The following is a 19,080-nucleotide window of genomic DNA, read 5'->3' as shown; positions in this document are numbered from 1 at the left end:
AAAGAAAACTGGTTATGGAGATTGATCGGTTGCATTAAATGTATTACGATGTAGATACGCCTAACTCTATTAATACTACCTAGTTTGCCATCTCCCATCTGTAACAGTAAGTCCATAATGAACCAAGGTTCGAACCTAGATCTTGCCAACGTGAATAAAGTTTAAATTTATCCTTCGTTTAATTACTTCAATTTAATGTTAATTTAGACATTAGAAATTTGGAGTCTTAGACACCACTTCTCTAATAGACCCCAATCTGAAGGGTCCAACTTAGGAGGCTTTTTTTTCTAATATAAATATTAAAAATGTTTTAATTCTCTAAAAAGGTACCATGAAAAAATGTTGTCAAAGTACGCATAGTCAATTCACGTGAAGCATTTGCAAAATAGATTTTGCTATTATTTTGATACATAGCGTCTGCAAAATAGATCTAGACGTGCCAGAGTCATTTCTGATTCGTCGTCCACAGAATGAGAGAGTTCCATTTCTATTTTGTTGTCCGTGAAATGGAGGATACCATTTCTGTTTCATCACCTGCAAAATAGGTGAAGCAATAGAGCATAATAAACAGAGTAAGAGTATGAGAAATGAGTAAAGTAAAAATAAAAAATAAAAAATAAGAAAAGAAGAATAGAATAAATGAGATTAATTTTTTTTTATGACAAACATGTATAACATGAATCTTAATTTAAAGAGGAAGAAGATGCATCTTGAAGAAGAAATGAAGAATAAACGGCGCTAAAGAAGAAATGAAGAATAAACGGCGCTAAAGAAGGAAGAAGGAGAAGGAAGAAAAAACTAGAGCAACACATAATATAATGAGTTGTCATATGTTAAATTAGATTGGGCCTGATCTAATATTTTTTTTTTAACACTATAATAAGAATAATAATAAATATTTAATAGAAAGTAAATAATAAGATTTGAGTGTCGTCAAGGTAACAATGCTCTGCTAGGATTTTTTTACTCTTAACAGAGTTTTCGTGCCATCAAGGTCAACTTTTTAAAAAAATTTCTCACGTCAATCATCAACAAGTCTCTATCACATCTGTCACAGCCCAAAATGAGCCATGACTGGCGCTCAGGAAAAAGAGTTCCCTAGCAAGCCTAACAGATTCGAATATAAGATAAATAAAATGTTACAAATAATTTTTTGATAAATTTAAACTTTCTAGAATGAATAATTACATAATTGAACAAAAGTAAAATAAATAAATATAGATGGATTCTGCCTGTGACATATGGAGCAGATGACGCCTAAGAACTCAACAAGGAATAGAACCCATTGCAGATCATTACTCTTGAATAGAAAGACTCACATAATCAAATACTTTTTCCTGAAAAATATTTTTTTTAAAAAAAGGGATGAGTTTTGCAACTCAGTGACTAGACAGTACATCTATAATTCACATGAGACCATCTAAACATTATTATGAAAATAATTTTAGTTAGAAAATAATAATTTATATGAATAAGTGAATCAATAAGGGAGTTCTCATACAGAAACCAAATCAAATAGTCCACACTTGGGCGGCTCCACCTCTAAGGGTAGCCCTTTCCTCTAGCGTGTCCGTACGGAATAACAGATCCAACGTGTGGCCTACACGTTAGGCTAGCAACGCCCCTGCTAGCTGAGGTCTGAGCCAGATGCATCTAGGTTAACGTCATAACCGTCGTTAACTACGGTTTTCTAATACGAGCCTCCCAAACCAATTCAAAACATATAATTTCAAATACAACCAATCTTTGATCTTTCAAATATATACAGTATCAAATCAAATCAAATAATACTCTCTTATCAAAAATCCTTTTCAATCATATGAAATGTCAAATATACTTTACAAATTCATAGTATATGAGTGAGTATTTACAATACTTTAATGTTTCAAAAACACATATTCAATAAAATCGAATATTCTACAATAATACAAAACTTCATCAAACATGTATATAGTCTCATGTACAGATTAAAAATTCGAATTTTCCAAAAATAATATTTAGTTCAAATAAATCCATTATTAAAATCAAATTCAAATCCTTTGTTAATAACTTGTAAGTATAGTCATAAATTCAAGTAGCATATATCAAAATAATTATAGATGTAAAGCCAAATAATTATAAATGTAAAGCCTACTCACAACTTGGTCCTGAAGGATCGAAAAGACCAAATCCAGAGTGCCAAATTAAAAGATGAGGATGGTTGGAATAGGATAGATTGAAAGAACACAGTGATGGCAACAACTCGGACTAATCCCGCAGCAACATTGTAATAATCACAGCTATAGCGGCTGAAACAGAACAGAACGGAAACAAGGTAGCATAAATGGAATAGTAGCAGAGCAAAAGTGAAAACGAGGCAAGTTAAAAGAAATGACCTAGAACAGAATAAAGGCACTTCAACAGTAACGGCAACATAAGCTTCGGTAGGATGCTTAAACCGGAAGCAGAGGCAACTTTACCAGCAGTCGCGTGCAACTCGACGGTGACCTCCTTCCCTAGCAACGACAGCAGTAGCGACAACATGCACCACCGGTACCCCTTTTCCCGGCGACAAGCTCTGCCACGTTCTCCTTTCCCCTTCGCAAAGTCCCTCTCTCTCTCTCTCTCTCTCTCCGGCCTCCTCGGTGGCACAGTGGTTTGATGACGGCGAAGCTAGCTTCAACGGCGGCGGCTAGGCTCCGGCAGTGACGGCGACGAAACCTCCCTCCTCTTTCGTCACGGCTCTCTCTTCCCCGTGCATTCTCTTCTCTCTCCTCGGGCTCCCCTCAGCCACGGCGACGGTCTTCCTCGCGCAGCCACCATGACGACAGCAACAACAGTGTGGCCCTAACCGGCGTCGTCCTCCTTCCCCCTCTTCTTCCTTTCTTCTCCCCCTCCGTTTCCCCTCTCTGTTTTCCCTTCTTTCCTTCTCAGCTGTGTGTGTGTTAGAAGAGGTTTAGTATGGACAAAAATTAGGGTTAGGGTTGGGAAGAAGGAATAAGGGTAATTTAGGAATTTTGATAAAATTAGGGGGTACGGTAGTAAAAAAAAAAACTTGGAAAATTACATTCTACCCTCCTTACAAAAATTTTCGCCCTCGAAAATTGATACAGTATACAAAATATTACATGGTTTTAGCCTTTACCGAACATGAGAAAGAAGTATAAAAAAGGCACAAAAAGGTTACAAGATAGGTTTGTGTTAGAAAGATGTGGTTAACATTCACACACTCTTGTTCTCTTGATAAGTCAAACACATATGGCACTTTTCACTTTGTTCATCACTCCCAAAGTACATCCGAAAGTTAAACATTACGACTAATTTTTCAACTTGTACCAAAATCTCCTTAACTTCCTCCTCAGAATACTCCTACTTCATAATCTTCTTGACCTCGCACACTTACAAGTTTCACCTTCCGGGTCTACGAGCCATGTCCTAAAAACTAACGCATCACTTGCTATATCTAGGGATTACACGTTAACCATAAAATCTCAAGTTTACTCAAAGGAATATAAAACTTAGGAAGAGAAGAACAAGCATCCCAAATGATGTTCGCAAGAATTCGAAAGGATGCATAAGGTAAACAAGGATGTTCAAAAATAGCGAAGTGTACTACAAGGAGAGTCAAATCGCATCTTAACAAAGAAACCTGAATAAAAGAATTTCGATATAAACAATAAAAGAAAGATAGAGTATTAGGTCAAAATAAATTCAAGATGAATGGAAAGAGTACATAGCTCACAAGAGATGGACACTAAAGTCGATGGCAATGTTCACAAGGGTTTAAAAGAATGGTTAAAAACACAATCAGGTAGGATATCCATCAACAATGGATACAACTAAGAGAGAATCATTTCACAATTTTAAAGAAAAGATATGAGACGAACATTTCAAAAGAAATGATAAAAGCATAAATACTATCACGTCAAACAAATTCAAGTTGAAACAAAGATGAAAGGTTTATGAAGTGAAGATTAATAGGAGTCACGCGCAAATATTTTTCCTCAAAAATCCTAGAGGATACTTAAGTGTACAATCAAGTAAGGATATGCATAAACAAAAAGATAAAATCAACAATAGAGAAAACAAAGCAAAACATAAATCAAGAATATGACAACACAATTTAGAATCTGCAACTTAATCGTCATAAAAAATGAATCAAAAACAATAACTATCACAAATATTAGTATGCTACTTTTCCTTTTCTATAAAAACCTTCAACTAAGTATCTTTGAGATTATTATCATGACTATAGACATTAAATAATTTTATCAATATAAAATTTGATATCTCCTAATTCAAAATAGTAGATAGATTATGTAAAACATGACAAGAAATGTAATTGAACTCTTTGTTATCCCTTAAGCCAAGATTTACATATACATTTAGGTATTTAACTCATTATAGTCACTGTTGGTAAAATACAGTCATATAATTTTCTATAATCATGTAGCTAGACTTGGTATGTAGTTACAAATAAATTGACATATAAAATAATGATAATAATAAAACTAAAATTTGAAGTACTGCCAATTAATATACTAAAATCAGTTAAAATAACTACTTTTTTTTTTAACATAATCCAAATACATAGTAAAGGAATTTTAGAAAATTGGTATGAGGTCATATTTCTTATAAAGATAAAACACCAAAAAGAAAATTCACCTTCATAAATAATTAAGTGAACTTAAAGCTCATAAACTAAGGTCAAACTCAAATACATATCTTGAATCTAAATATTCGAAAATATATCTCCCAAATCCTTGCCGTATCTTGGAAAATATATCAATTTTTTTTTGGTATATACAGAGCCTTTCTCAAATTTCCAACCCAGAAGTGAGACTAAGAAACCCAAAAATAACCGTTACATACAAATCAAGAAACTCAACAATCCAATCACCAAAGAAATTGACTTGCTTGTTACTTAGAAAATCTCAATGATCTCTATTAATATTAGTCATATAACCACATTTTGGGTTCAATCATAGTAGAAATCCATTTATCACTCTTCTCTTCATATATATTATTGTCTTGAGTGCCCCATGTATACAAATTGTAGGCTTGTAGCTTTCTAGAGAATATTTAGCCATGTTAGATTTTATTATCTTATTATCAGAATATATAAGAAAAATCAGTCAAAATTACAAAATTAACATTTAGGATACTATAATAAAATTGATGTAAAATGTCAGTTAAATTATCAAAATCGAGGTACAAGATCTGGCAAGACAAACTGAAAAGGATGCAATTTCAGTGCATTAAAAAGTATAACAGATTTATTGGCAACTCTCTATTTCAGGTCAAACGTTCTTGTATTCTCTGTCACAAGAATAGCATTTAAGTATATGCACAAAATACAAAAATAAAAAAAAGCAACTATATCACATGAATGGCAAGAGACATGACAAGTGTGGTCCGTGTCAATGTTTTTGTTGTAAGAATTAACAAGAAGAAAAGAAAAAAAAACTTTTGTTTTTTTTTTTTTGAAAAGATTACACCAATTAATTCATGGTGATAAAAAATCATAAAAAGTAGTATTATCCCATGCACCCCATTAACATAACACTTAACAGTAAAACCCCTAACATATGCAACAATTCAAGGTTCAAACCAGAATATGGTTAACTTGCACATGGTAAAGTAACTTCAAGCAAAATGCCCTTTTTTTTTTTTATCATAAATTTAAAACAAAGAAGCAACTGAAAATCAGAAAACGAATTAGGAACTTGTGAGTAAAGGGTCTTCAGTGAAAATCCAAACAAGCAAAGCATTGCAGAAGTGCGAGGGTAAAACTTGCATTGATTAAAAGTTTAAAACAAAGGTCTATAAAGGAAGGAATCTTGAACATTCAAAGCACTTTTCCATAAAATAAATAATGTTATAGTATTCAAAAATCAAACAAATAAAATGCATAAAAAGGGAGAACTAACCAACAAGTATAACTTCAAAACTTTGAAAGGTATTGAAAACAATGCTCAACTCGGGTGTTGAAAAACAACAAAAAATTTTAGATTTCAAAACATGATTGAAAAACAAACGAAGGAGGAAAGAAAGACCTTTCTTCAAAATTCAATACAATATTCAGTACGCAATAAACTAAACTGGTTTGAATTATTTTTCACATCAAGGTAAGAGTATTAGTCCAAAGCAACATCAACCAGTAGGAAAATGAAAAAGAAAAAGAAAAAGAAAGCACGAGTTTTGAAGAAGTGATTACTACACAGAAATTTCTATGCACAAAATTCATGTCCCATAATTTGCATGCTATTTTGAGTCTTTTTACCATGAAAAATATGAAGTGTTGTCCGTAACTGAAAAGAAGTAAAATAAGTCAAAATTGAAATCCAAAAATTTCATAATCAGAGGAACCATAAGATTGAAAAGGGAAGAACTTGAAGGTTCCCAGAAGAAATAGTACCCTTAAAAAAAAAACCACGTTCAACAAACAAAACCATACCAGAACAAATTATCAAACAAAAAGCTCAATCAAACTTTCAGATCGGAAAAGATCTTCAAATTAGCTAACACATCATAAAAAAAAAATTTGCCACACCTAAACAGAGAAAATTATAATTCCAATCTAGCAAACAAGAATAACACTCCATGCATATGTTTGTCACGTAGTTTTTCTACCTGAGCAACCGAATAACAATTTTTAAATTTATTGATTCGAGTGGTTCAAAATTATGTTAACTTCAAAGATCATCAACATAAGAAAAACAAACTTTTTTTTATCGAAATCCAGAACAAAGCATCTCAATCAACAGCTAAGTAAATCTACAATCCACAAATTCAAATACAGTTCTATAAAAGGAATAAGATAATAATTCACAGTAAAAACATATCGAATCTTCTAGATAATGGATATCTTGAAATCGGAAACCATAGAAAACAACATGAAAATAAAGAAGATTAAAGCAAATATTCATAAAAGCGAGGAAGATTAGAACTAGCTACAAGGCAGGAGTCGCGAACCGGAACTGAAACTAAAGCTATTGCAAAAATACGTTCGAGAAAATCTACAAAAGGATAAGTCAAAATTGGGTACAAAAGGACAAGAGTAGTAAGAAGTGACAGAGGACAGATGATCACAGTAATCAGAAGACAACAATGACATAGAGGACAAAGAGGACAAAGAGGACATTCCTATAGGCCTTTGATGGAGCCACAATTTGTACAAATAGGCGTGCTTCTATTTATACAATTGTGATCCTACCATAGGACACTTGCTCCATATTACACAGATTAAACCTAAGCTCTTATACCACTCTGTCACAGCCCAAAATGAGCCATGACTGGCGCTCAGAAAAAAGAGTTCCCTAGCAAGCCTAACAGATTTGAATATAAGATAAATAAAAATGTTACAAATAATTTTTTGATAAATTTAAACTTTCTAGAATGAATAATTACATAATTGAACAAAAGTAAAATAAATAAATATAGATGGATCCTGCCTGTGACATATGGAGCAGATGACGCCTAAGAACTCAACAAGGAATAGAACCCATTGCAGATCATTACTCTTGAATAAAAAGACTCACATAATCAAATACTTTTTCCTGAAAAATATTTTTTTAAAAAAAAAGGGGTGAGTTTTGCAACTCAGTGACTAGACAGTACATCTATAATTCACATGAGACCATCTAAACATTATTATGAAAATAATTTTAGTTAGAAAATAATAATTTATATGAATAAGTGAATCAATAAGGGAGTTCTCATACGGAAACCAAATCAAATAGTCCACACTTGGGCGGCTCCACCTCTAAGGGTAGCCCTTTCCTCTAGCGTGTCCGTACGGAATAACAGATCCAACGTGTGGCCTACACGTTAGGCTAGCAACGCCCCTGCTAGCTGAGGTCTGAGCCAAATGCATCTAGGTTAACGTCATAACCGTCGTTAACTACGGTTTTCTAATACGAGCCTCCCAAACCAATTCAAAACATATAATTTCAAATACAACCAATCTTTGATCTTTCAAATATATACAGTATCAAATCAAATCAAATAATACTCTCTTATCAAAAATCCTTTTCAATCATATGAAAGGTCAAATATACTTTACAAATTCATAGAATATGAGTGAGTATTTATAATACTTTAATGTTTCAAAAACACATATTCAATAAAATCGAATATTCTACAATAATACAAAACTTCATCAAACATGTATATAGTCTCATGTACAGATTAAAAATTCGAATTTCACAAAAATAATATTTAGTTCAAATAAATCCATTATTAAAATCAAATTCAAATCCTTTGTTAATAACTTGTAAGTATAGTCATAAATTCAAGCAGCATATATCAAAATAATTATAGATGTAAAGTCAAATAATTATAAATGTAAAGCCTACTCACAACTTAGTCCTGAAGGACCGAAAAGACCAAATCCAGAGTGCCAAATTAAAAGATGAGGATGGTTGGAATAGGATAGATTGAAAGAACACAGTGATGGCAACAACTCGGACTAATCCCGCAGCAACATTGTAATAATCACAGCTATAGCGGCTGAAACAGAACAGAACGGAAACAAGGTAGCATAAATGGAATAGTAGCAGAGCAAAAGTGAAAACGAGGCAAGTTAAAGTAAATGACCTAGAACAGAATAAAGGCACTTCAACAGTAACAGCAACATAAGCTCCGGTAGGATGCTTAAACCGGAAGCAGAGGCAACTTTACCAGCAGCCGCGTGCAACTCGACGGTGACCTCCTTCCCTAGCAACGATAGCAGTAGCGACAACATGCACCATCGGTACCCCTTTTCCCGGCGACAAGCTCCGCCACGTTCTCCTTTCCCCTTCGCAAAGTCCCTCTCTCTCTCTCTCCCCGGCCTCCTCGGTGGCACAGTCGTTTGATGACGGCGAAGCTAGCTTCAACGGCGGCGGCTAGGCTCCGGCAGTGACGGCGACGAAACCTCCCTCCTCTTTCGTCACGGCTCTCTCTTCCCCGTGCGTTCTCTTCTCTCTCCTCGGGCTCCCCTTAGCCACGGCGACGGTCTTCCTCGCGCAGCCACCATGACGACAGCAACAACAGTGTGGCCCTAACCGGTGTCGTCCTCCTTCCCCCTCTTCTTCCTTTCTTCTCCCCCTCTGTTTCCCCTCTCTGTTTTCCCTTCTTTCCTTCTCAGCTGTGTGTGTGTTAGAAGAGGTTTAGTATGGACAAAAATTAGGATTAGGGTTGGGAAGAAGGAATAAGGGTAATTTAGGAATTTTGATAAAATTAGGGGGTACGGTAGTAAAAAAAACTTGGGACATTACAACATCAACAATTCAAAACATTCTACAAGTCTACGTTCCTCTATCACACAGGAGCATGTAGGATAGGAGGAGAAACAGCCAGAAAAGGTTACTGGAGAATGAAGATGATGGTGAGGGTTTGATACAATTGGAAGAAGAAGATATAAGGAGGGGAATTTCGAACTGTATTAATAGTCTAATTGAAAAACTGTTCGCTGATAAACAATTCTCCACGGGGACAATGGAGGGAGCGTTACGGGCAATATGGGGACATCCCGGCGGTTTTAGAGTTACAGAGATAGGACACAACCAAATTCACTTCTTCTTCGATAGAGAATTGGATGTGATGAGAATAGAAAAGGGTTCACCATGGTTATTCAAGGATTACACGCTTCACGTCCAACGGTGGAAGGAAGGGTCGAAAGTTGATGAACAGTCCTGAAGCCTTTAAAACCTTAGAAATGGCTCATAAACTGGGAGGAGGATTGGGTAAAGTGATAGATGCAGGTTTTTTTTATGTTAAAGGGCAAAAAACCAGAATAATCAAGGCAAAAGTTGAAATAAAAGGAGAGCAAACTATCAGAGACAACCCCAACGTCATTGGTCCAAATAAAAACAAAGTAGAAGTGGTTGTCCGATATGAGAGATTAGGAACAATCTGTACATACTGTGCACAAATAGGCCATGACCATAAATTGTGCCCCAAGTTCATGGAAGATGCTAAGAAGGAAAGAATTAATGAAGATAAAATAGGAGAATGGGTGAGAGCCGATCAAGTTGGAAAAAGGGTAGAATTGCAGGAGAAGAACAACATTGAGAAACAAACAAGGCCCCAAGCCAACCAATTAATATTGGACACAATGAAGAAAATGAGCTAGATAGAGGTCAAGAAAATGCGATACAATTCAGTCTAATGCAACTCGGGATGTAGGACGCGACTATCACCTTAAATGCCTCTGACTCTAGTGGAGCCCTAATAGAGAACCAAAGGGATAATGTGCCTCCAATTCACTATGGCAGTCAGTTTAAGCGTCTAAAACATTCAGGTAGGAAGAATTCTGAAGGTGTTGAATAAGTGAGTGGAGTTAAAAGATGAGCAAAAGAAACAGCAAAGAAGTTATATATGGAAGTGGAGAGGGTGGAGGGTGCCAGCCGTTCAATGGCACCCCCAGCACCATGAAGGGAGCAAAAGAAATAGCAAAGAAGTTATATATGGAAGTGGAGAGGGTGGAGGGTGCCAGCCATTCAATGGCACCCCAGCACCATGAGGATCCTTTCATGGAACTGTCGGGGTTTGGGGAGATCCCTGACAGTCCATAATCTTAAAGGGATTTATCAATCCTACTCCTCCGAGTTGGTTTTTCTAAGTGAAGCTAAAAATCAAACTCGACTTGTCGAACAAAAACTCAGATCATGTGGATTCACTAATTTTACTATTGTTGATTCAAGTGGTCTATCGGGAGGTATAGCTCTAGCATGGAAGGACTTTATTGAGGTAAGGATAATTGCTCAAAACTCTTTTTCTGTGATTGCTACAATTAAAGATGAGAATAAGCGTATGGTGTGGGGGCTGGTGGGAGTATACCTAAGTACTAATGAACAAATTAAAGTGGGACAATCTGAGGCATTATCCGTACAGCTTCAACATTTTCAAGGAAATATTATTATAATGGGTGATTTCAATTCAATAAAAAATAATGAAAAAAAAAGGAAAAATATTACAAGATCAGTAACTTCCATTGAAAATTTCAACAGATTTATCAATGACAATCAATTGGCTGATTTGGGAATGATCAGTCAACGCTTTACATGGTCAAATATGAGGAATCGGGTGAATTAATACAGGAGAGACTTGACCGGGTCATGGTAGGTGTGGCTTGGAGGGAAGGATATGAAGCAGCCGTTGTTAGGAGATTATCTGAAAATGGATTGGATCATGCTCCATTGATACTAGATGCCACCCCTCCAAGATGGTCATAAAAAAGGTGCTTTAAATTCCAAGAGCGGTGGTGCAAGATAGAGGAAGTGAAGAAGATTATAGAGGATGCTTGGTCTAATACTTTTCAAGGCTCACCAATTTGTTTTGACCCAAAAATTGAAGCTCTGTCGTCACCGACTAGTCGATTAGCAGAAATAGAACCAAACAAACTCAAGAAAAACAATTGAGGATTTGACTCAGCAGTTGGATCAGCTGAGGGAGAATGGAGTATTCGGGGGTGAAAAGCTGGTGGAGTTGGAAAACAAATTAGAAAATGAGTGGCTAAAGGAGGAGAGTTATCGGCGAGCGAAATCACGATGTAAGTGGCTAAGAGAAAGTGACAAAAATACTACCTTCTTCTACAAAAAATTCCATGCCAGAAACCGAAAAAATAAAATTGGAGAGCTGGTTGGAAATAACGGAGACGTCGCATCCGACCCCGAAGGTATTGCATTGGTGGCTGAAAATTATTTCAGAGAGTTATTTTCCGCTACTAATTGCGTTGACCCTAGAGACTTTTTTAATAATTTTCGTCCTACGGTGACAACTTCCATGAACCGTAGGCTGCTGAGACCAGTATCAATGGAGGAAACAAAGAGAGCCACTTTCAGTGTTTGCTCACAAAGTGCTCTAGGTGATGATGGATTCACTGATAAATTTTTTCAATTCTACTGGAACGTGGTATGCAAAGATGTATATAGAGCAGTGGCGAGCTTTTTTGGTGGAGGGAGGATCTTAAAGGGTTTCAACCATACGCAAATATGTTTGATCCCCAAGATTCCAGATGCCCGACATATGACACAGGTCAGACCTATTAGTCAATCCTCGGTATTTATAAGATTATTTCGAAGATTCTGGTGCATCGACTGCAATATTTTATGAATGATTGTATTAGCCTTAATTAGAATGCTTTCTTAAAGGGTAGATTAATATCTGATAATATTCTTGTGGCTCATGAATGTATGCATTATTTAAAAACCAAGAAATCTGGTTTGGTACATGAAATGGCCATTAAATTGGATATGAGTAAAGCCTATGATAGAGTGGAGTGGAAATTCCTATAGTTTATAATGGGGAGAATGGGCTTTGATGCAAGATGGATATCTTGGATTCAAGAACTTGTTACTATTGTTTCTTACTCTGTACTTGTGGAAGGACAACATTATGGCTTCTTTAAGCCAACAAAGGGAATCCGTCAAGGAGATTCTTTGTCACCATACCTTTTTTTCTTTTGTGCAGAAGGACTTTCCTATCTGCTACACAGGGCAGAGCAAAATAGACTCATACAAGGTATTCAGATTCATAGAAGAAGTCCAGCAGTTAGCCACCTTCTTTTTGTGGATGGCTCAATACTATTTTGTAAAGCAACAGGAGGCATGCACTAATATCCTAGCTCTACTCTATGACAACAAAACAATTAGTATACAAAGGTTAATTTAAATAAATCTGCAATTTTCTTCAGGCAGAACACTCCTAATAATACTCTGAGATAGCATTTGGCAGAGGAGATTAACATTGAACATGTAGGAGCTCAGGAATACTACCTTGGTCTACCATCAGTGGTACAAAGATCCAAGAAAGCCACTTTTGGTACAGTTATAGACAAGATCTACCAAAGAGCCCAGACATGGAAGAGGCAACTATTATCAGCTGGGGGACGACATGTCCTAATCAAGGTTGTTGGAGAAGCTATTCCTGTGTACACCCTTTCCAGTTTTCGACTACCAGACTCACTCATAGAAGATATCCACATGATATTACCACAATTTTGGTGGGGTCAGCGTAGTTCAGAGAGAAAGATGGCCTGGATCAACTGGGACCATATGGCGAGACCAAAAAAGCAAGAAGGTTTGGGATTTAAGGACTTAAAGGCTAAGAATATGGCACTATTAGGCAAACAATTCTGGCGTATTACTACTAATCCTAACTCATTACTAGCTCGCATACTGAAAGGGAGATACTATAGATACTCAAACACATTACAAGCTGTAAAAGGTTACCAGCCGTCCTAGGGATTGAAGAGCTTATTAGAGGGGAGAAAGGTGGTGGAAAAAGGTATGTGTTGGAGCATTGGCACATGAGAGAATATTCGCATATGGCATGACCCTTGGCTACCCCCCTTATCCCTTTCAACTAAATATTAACAGCAGTCCAATAACAGGAATCAATATGGTAAACGATTTACTTATCGAGACTCGAAGATGGAACCAAGATTTGATCATTGAGTTGTTCCCTTCAGCGGTCAGGAACTGTATTCTCTCCCTCAACATTAATGCGAATAGTAGAGACAAAATCCAGTGGATTGGGAATAAGCGGAAGCAGTACGATTCAGCGTATGGCTATCTTGTTGCTTACAATTTTTTCCATGATCCAGTGGAGCAAATCCCAGCTGTAATGAGGAACCCTGTAATTTGAAAAGCCATTTGGGGGTTAAAAATTCCATTGAAAATACAGGTATTTTTATGAAAAGCTTGCCACGGAAAATTACCTGTGTTGGAACTTCTACACCATTGATTTCCAACAACTTTCCCACTGTGCTCAAGATGTGGAACGGAGCAAGAATCAATCGTGCACTGCTTGCAACACTGTGGTCCACCAAAGGAAGTCTGGAGCTCTTTTCCCATTGTACCGGCGATTACCCAACAGGATTCTGTCGATTTCGCAACCTGATGGCTCATCGCGGTGAGATACAGCCAAGGAAGTGAATCCTCCCTCACACTCTTTGCATGTATATGCTGGTCCTTATGGAAAAGGCAAAACCTAGAAATTTTTTAAGCCAAGAGAACATCGGCGTCAAGCATAATGGAAATGGCCTCCAGATTGCAAAGAGAAATTCTTCAGAAAAGATGAAGCGTTTCAACGTTACGTTCTTTTTCTTTAAGTTTAGAGTAAAGTATCGTTTTTGTTCCCAACGTTTGGGTAAATCCTATTTGTGTTCCTAATGTTTAAATCGTCCTATTTGTATCCCTAACGTTTGTAAAAGTGATTCAATGTTATCCTGCCGTCAATTACACATCATGAGCGCTTTAGTTTGAGTTTTAAAAACCTCTTCTTGAAGTTAGAATACAAATGTCTGGGATAGAATCGATGATCTACTCCAAAAAATAGCTCATCAAATGTTGAAACTAATTCCTACAACATTTATATAATTCACTTTTCTAGGAACATAATTGAATCTAAACACAAATAGTGGGTATAATATTAAAATCGAATACATCCAAATGAGACCTAATTGAGAATGAATACATCCAATTAAGAATAATTGAAAAATATAATCTGATTTATTAGTATAATTGATAGTAGGATAACATTGAATCACTTTTATAAACGTTAAAGATACAAATAGGACGATTTAAACGTTAGGGACACAAATAAAACTTACCCTAAACGTTGTGGACAAAAATAATATTTTACTCTTAAGTTTAATTCTTTTGTCTTTTAGCGATATGTATATCACTATCTGAGCTTTTATTTTCCTCTTTGGACGATATATCTCTTTACATTCTAAAAAAATACAATTTATCTATCTTCGGAAAAAAAATAATAAATATTTAATAAAATTTCATCTTTACTTCTTTAGTATTTAAGTTTTTAAAATTTAAATTCCACTATAAATTTAACATTTCAACTCTAACTAAATATTTAAATTCTAACCATAATTAAAATATAACTGTTTTAAATTTTAAATAACTTTTACGTAAGTAACTAAATACTTTATTTAATTGTGCTATTATTTAAAGAGTTAAAATTTATAATGAGTCATAACTCAAATGACATAATCTCTTTATACTCATCTAAGAAGTCGCGAGTTTGAATTAAAAATTAAAAAACACTAATAAAAAAGATATTAATAAATTTTTAAATTATAATATTCAAATAATAAATCAATATTTAAACTTTAAATTACAAATAAAAAAATAAATTTTATTAAATATTTATTATTATTTTTATTATAGTGTTAAAAAAATTGGATCAGACCTAATATAATTTAACATATGACAACTCATTATATGATGTGTTGCCCTAGTTTCTTCTTCTTTCTCCTTCTTTCTCTTCTAATGTCATTTATTCTTCAAGATATATCTTCTTTCTCTTTAAATTAAGATTCATGTTATACATGTTTGTCATAAAAAGAAAAAATTATTTTTATTTATTCTATTCTTTTTTTTTATTTTCTTTTTTTTTTTACTCTACCCTTTTTTCATACTCTTACTCTCTATTTATTATGCTCTCTTATTTCACCCATTTTATAGGTGATGAAACAAAAATGGCATTTTCCATTTTGTGGACAACAAAGCAGAAATGGGACCCTTCCATTCGATGCATCAAAAATAACTTTAACAGGTCTGGATCCATTTGGCAGACTATGAAATAATAAAAAATTCCATTTCACAAATACTTTACGTGAATTGACTATACCTACTTTGACAGTATCTTTTTATTGTGCACATTTAAAGAATTAAAATATTTTTAATAGGGTTTTTTACTTAAATAAATTAAATGCATTTCAAAATTACTCAATTCCTCTGAATCAGATTCTGCAACGTGATTATCCTTTTTGTATTATTATATAAATCGTCCCAGGGTGCAAAGGATTATATAAAACGTAAATCATCTCACCCTAGGACGATTAATGAATGAATTTGTGATGCAAAATAAGAGTAAATCATCCCAGGGCGTCTTGGGTTAGTAGTTGAGCATAAATCGTCCCAGGGTAGTAGGTTTTACGAGTTAATGGGCTAAACCAAACTGGACTGCCACGATTTATGTGTTTTTTCGGACCCTCAGGAGGCTGGGACGATTTATGTGTTTTTTTTATTAAGACGTTGCCGGATATCATGTATAGTGATTTAGTTAGTTTTTGGTTTAGTATAAGATTCCGGGTTTGACCACACCGAACCGGTTCGTTCCCTCATCCGGTCATATCATCAGACTGGCCCGGTTCAGGATCCCATTGGCCGGTTTAACCCTCGAACTGCTTCGTTCCGGTCCGGTTCGAACCTGTCCGGTTCGGGCCGGTCCGAATTCTATAGTAAAATCAGCAAATTCCATGGGATTCTACCGTCAGAACCATCACCCTATGATGAGTGAATTCCATGATCTTTTAAGACTACTGATTTCTAACGTCTTATACTAAACCAAAAACTAACTAAATCACTATACATGATATCCGGCAACGTCTTAATAAAAAAAACACATAAATCATCCCAGCCCTTTGAGTGTTACAGAGTAACACATAAATCGTCCCAGCCTCCTGAGGGTCCGAAAAAACACATAAATCGTGGCAGCCCAGTTTGGTTTAGCCCATTAACTCGTAAAACCTACTACCCTGGGACGATTTATGCTCAACTACTAACCCAAGAAGCCCTGGGACGATTTACTCTTATTTTGCATCACAAATTCATTCATTAATCGTCTTAGGGTGAGATGATTTATGTTTTATATAATCCTTTGCACCCTGGGACGATTTATATAATAATACAAAAAGGATAATCACGTTGCAGAATCTGATTCAGGGGAATTGAGTAATTTTAAAATGCATTTAATTTATTTAAGTAAAAAACCCTTTTTAATATTTATATAAATAAAAAAGCCCAACTTAAGACATTTCGCCATTCATAAATAAAAGGACTGGCTTATTTCAATTTTTGCTATCTATCGACACTGTTGCCTATAGATTAAAAGAAAAATCGTCAACATAAACACAAATACAAATTAGAGGTACTTCATAATCAAACATATTTCTTAGCATGATTGAAAATCTTTCACTAATGTTTATAAATTGATGAGAAGTAGTGAATGTTAATCAAATAAAAGATAAAGATAAATAGATTAACTATAAAAAATTATAAAGACATTTTCATTTTACATGTAACTTATAAAAAATTCAAAGCCTTAAAATCAAAGAAAATATGATCACTGCATCAAAATAGGTTCATTTGAGTTCTGTATGATATTAACATGTAGGATTATTATGAAACAATAAAATAGAAGAATTTAAGGAGAAAAAAATGAAAAAGTTCAGTAGTAAAAATAACACAAATATTCAACACAAAAATAATATAAAAGCACTCACAATACAATATGGCAGTAATTATAAATAAATAAATATAGCAAGTAAAATAATAACAAGAACACATTGAAATTTTAACGTACATATAACCAGACAAAACATCAAAATACCAAAGTTTACAAATGAAAAGGAAAAAGATAAAAAATATCCAAAAACATAGCTGTTGTTCGAAGCCTAATCCTCTCTTTTCAGACCTCCAACTGTAGTCCAAATTTTAAGTGGATCCAACGGTGAAGGAATGAGAAATTGCTGTTCAAAGATTGGTAAAAACAGAAAACCTATTTTTCTCTTGCGAAGCCAATTTTTTATAAAGTAGACTTCCAATCAACATCTCCACCGTCTAGAATGAATGAAGAACAAGATGAGAGGAACACACAGTTTGAATTTCACACCGATCCAACGATGAACAAATGAGAAACTACTATTTGAAATTTGCTGCTTTGCATACAAATGAAAATTCTATTCTCTCTCTTTTCTCTCACTTTGTGGCTACTCTCTCACACTCTCAAAAGACTCCAAAAAAATCTGATTAAGGTAGAGACACAAAGATACAAGAATACACCTCTAAAAAATTGAGCTTAGACCTCACAAAAAAGAGAAAAAATCCAACAAAAAAAAAATCAGTAACTTAATCCAACAAAGATACAAGCATTTGTGTGTTCTCCAATTATTTTTCATATAGAAGAAACTTAATCCTTCACCATTCTGTTTTTCTCTCGTCAATTAGAATACATAATAACAAGTAAAGGAGGAAAAAACCATATTTCAAAGAAACTAAAAATTGTATGTTGTATATTAAAATTTTTGTATTCTATATCAAAATTTTTGTGATATAATTTTTTAAATATTTACAGTAGAAAAAAAAGAGGAAAACGACGAAGATAATGATAATAATAAAAGAGGATGAGGAGCAAAAAAAAAAGAAAGAAGAAGAAATTAATCAATAACAACAACGTCAAAAGAAAAATGGCCGCAACAACGACAATGCCATTAGCAGCGGTAGCCATGACGATAACAACATTGAAAAAAATGCAAAAAAAAATAGATAATGACAGTGATAACCATAACAATAAGAGAGAAAAAATATAAAAAATAATTGAAAAAGTAGTAAAAGAATAAGAAAAAGAAAAAAAAATACATGTGAACTTGATTAAAAATATAATTTAAAAAAATGTCTGTACTTCTAGTATTGTTGAATACGTCTATTCATTGATGGAGACTTTTATTATTTTAATACATAATCTTTTTAAAATAATTGAGTACATTTAAGTATGCCTGAAACGCAAATTAACATTAAGTAAAGCTACTATTCCGTTTTTATTATTTTAGATAGAGGCATCCACGTATTTTTCATTATTTTCGTCATAATAGGTTTAATATTTTTTACGTAGCTATGTTTACTTGACTCAATTTAGTTTAATTTAGTAGTTAATGCCATTAAAAAACAGTTAAATTGGTGATGTATGTAATTCTGGTTTCTTTATTATTATTATTTTTATTTCATATATTTTAATGTGAGTTTTCTCTATTTTAAAACTAAGGGAATAATATTATTAATTTCTTACAAGTAATAGTGTAATATTTGGAAAGTTTGAATGAGATGGAAATGCAAACCTTTACTATTTATGTAAGGATTGAAAACTCAAGTTTGAATTTAAGGATTTGAGAATCTTTATGATATGGAAAGTTCGACTTTACCTCTTTATATTATGTTTAATGTCAGAGAAAATGATATTTTCTATAAATATATAAATGAAGCTTCTCTTTTTAATTTATAAAATATATATAATTTTTAAATTGATAAACGAAAA

The sequence above is a fragment of the Arachis ipaensis genome, chromosome B03 (genome assembly GCF_000816755.2).
Source record: "Arachis ipaensis cultivar K30076 chromosome B03, Araip1.1, whole genome shotgun sequence".
In the NCBI taxonomy this organism is placed as follows: domain Eukaryota; kingdom Viridiplantae; phylum Streptophyta; class Magnoliopsida; order Fabales; family Fabaceae; genus Arachis; species Arachis ipaensis.
The sequence above is the reverse complement of the archived record's forward strand: the minus strand, read 5'-3'. Positions refer to the sequence as shown.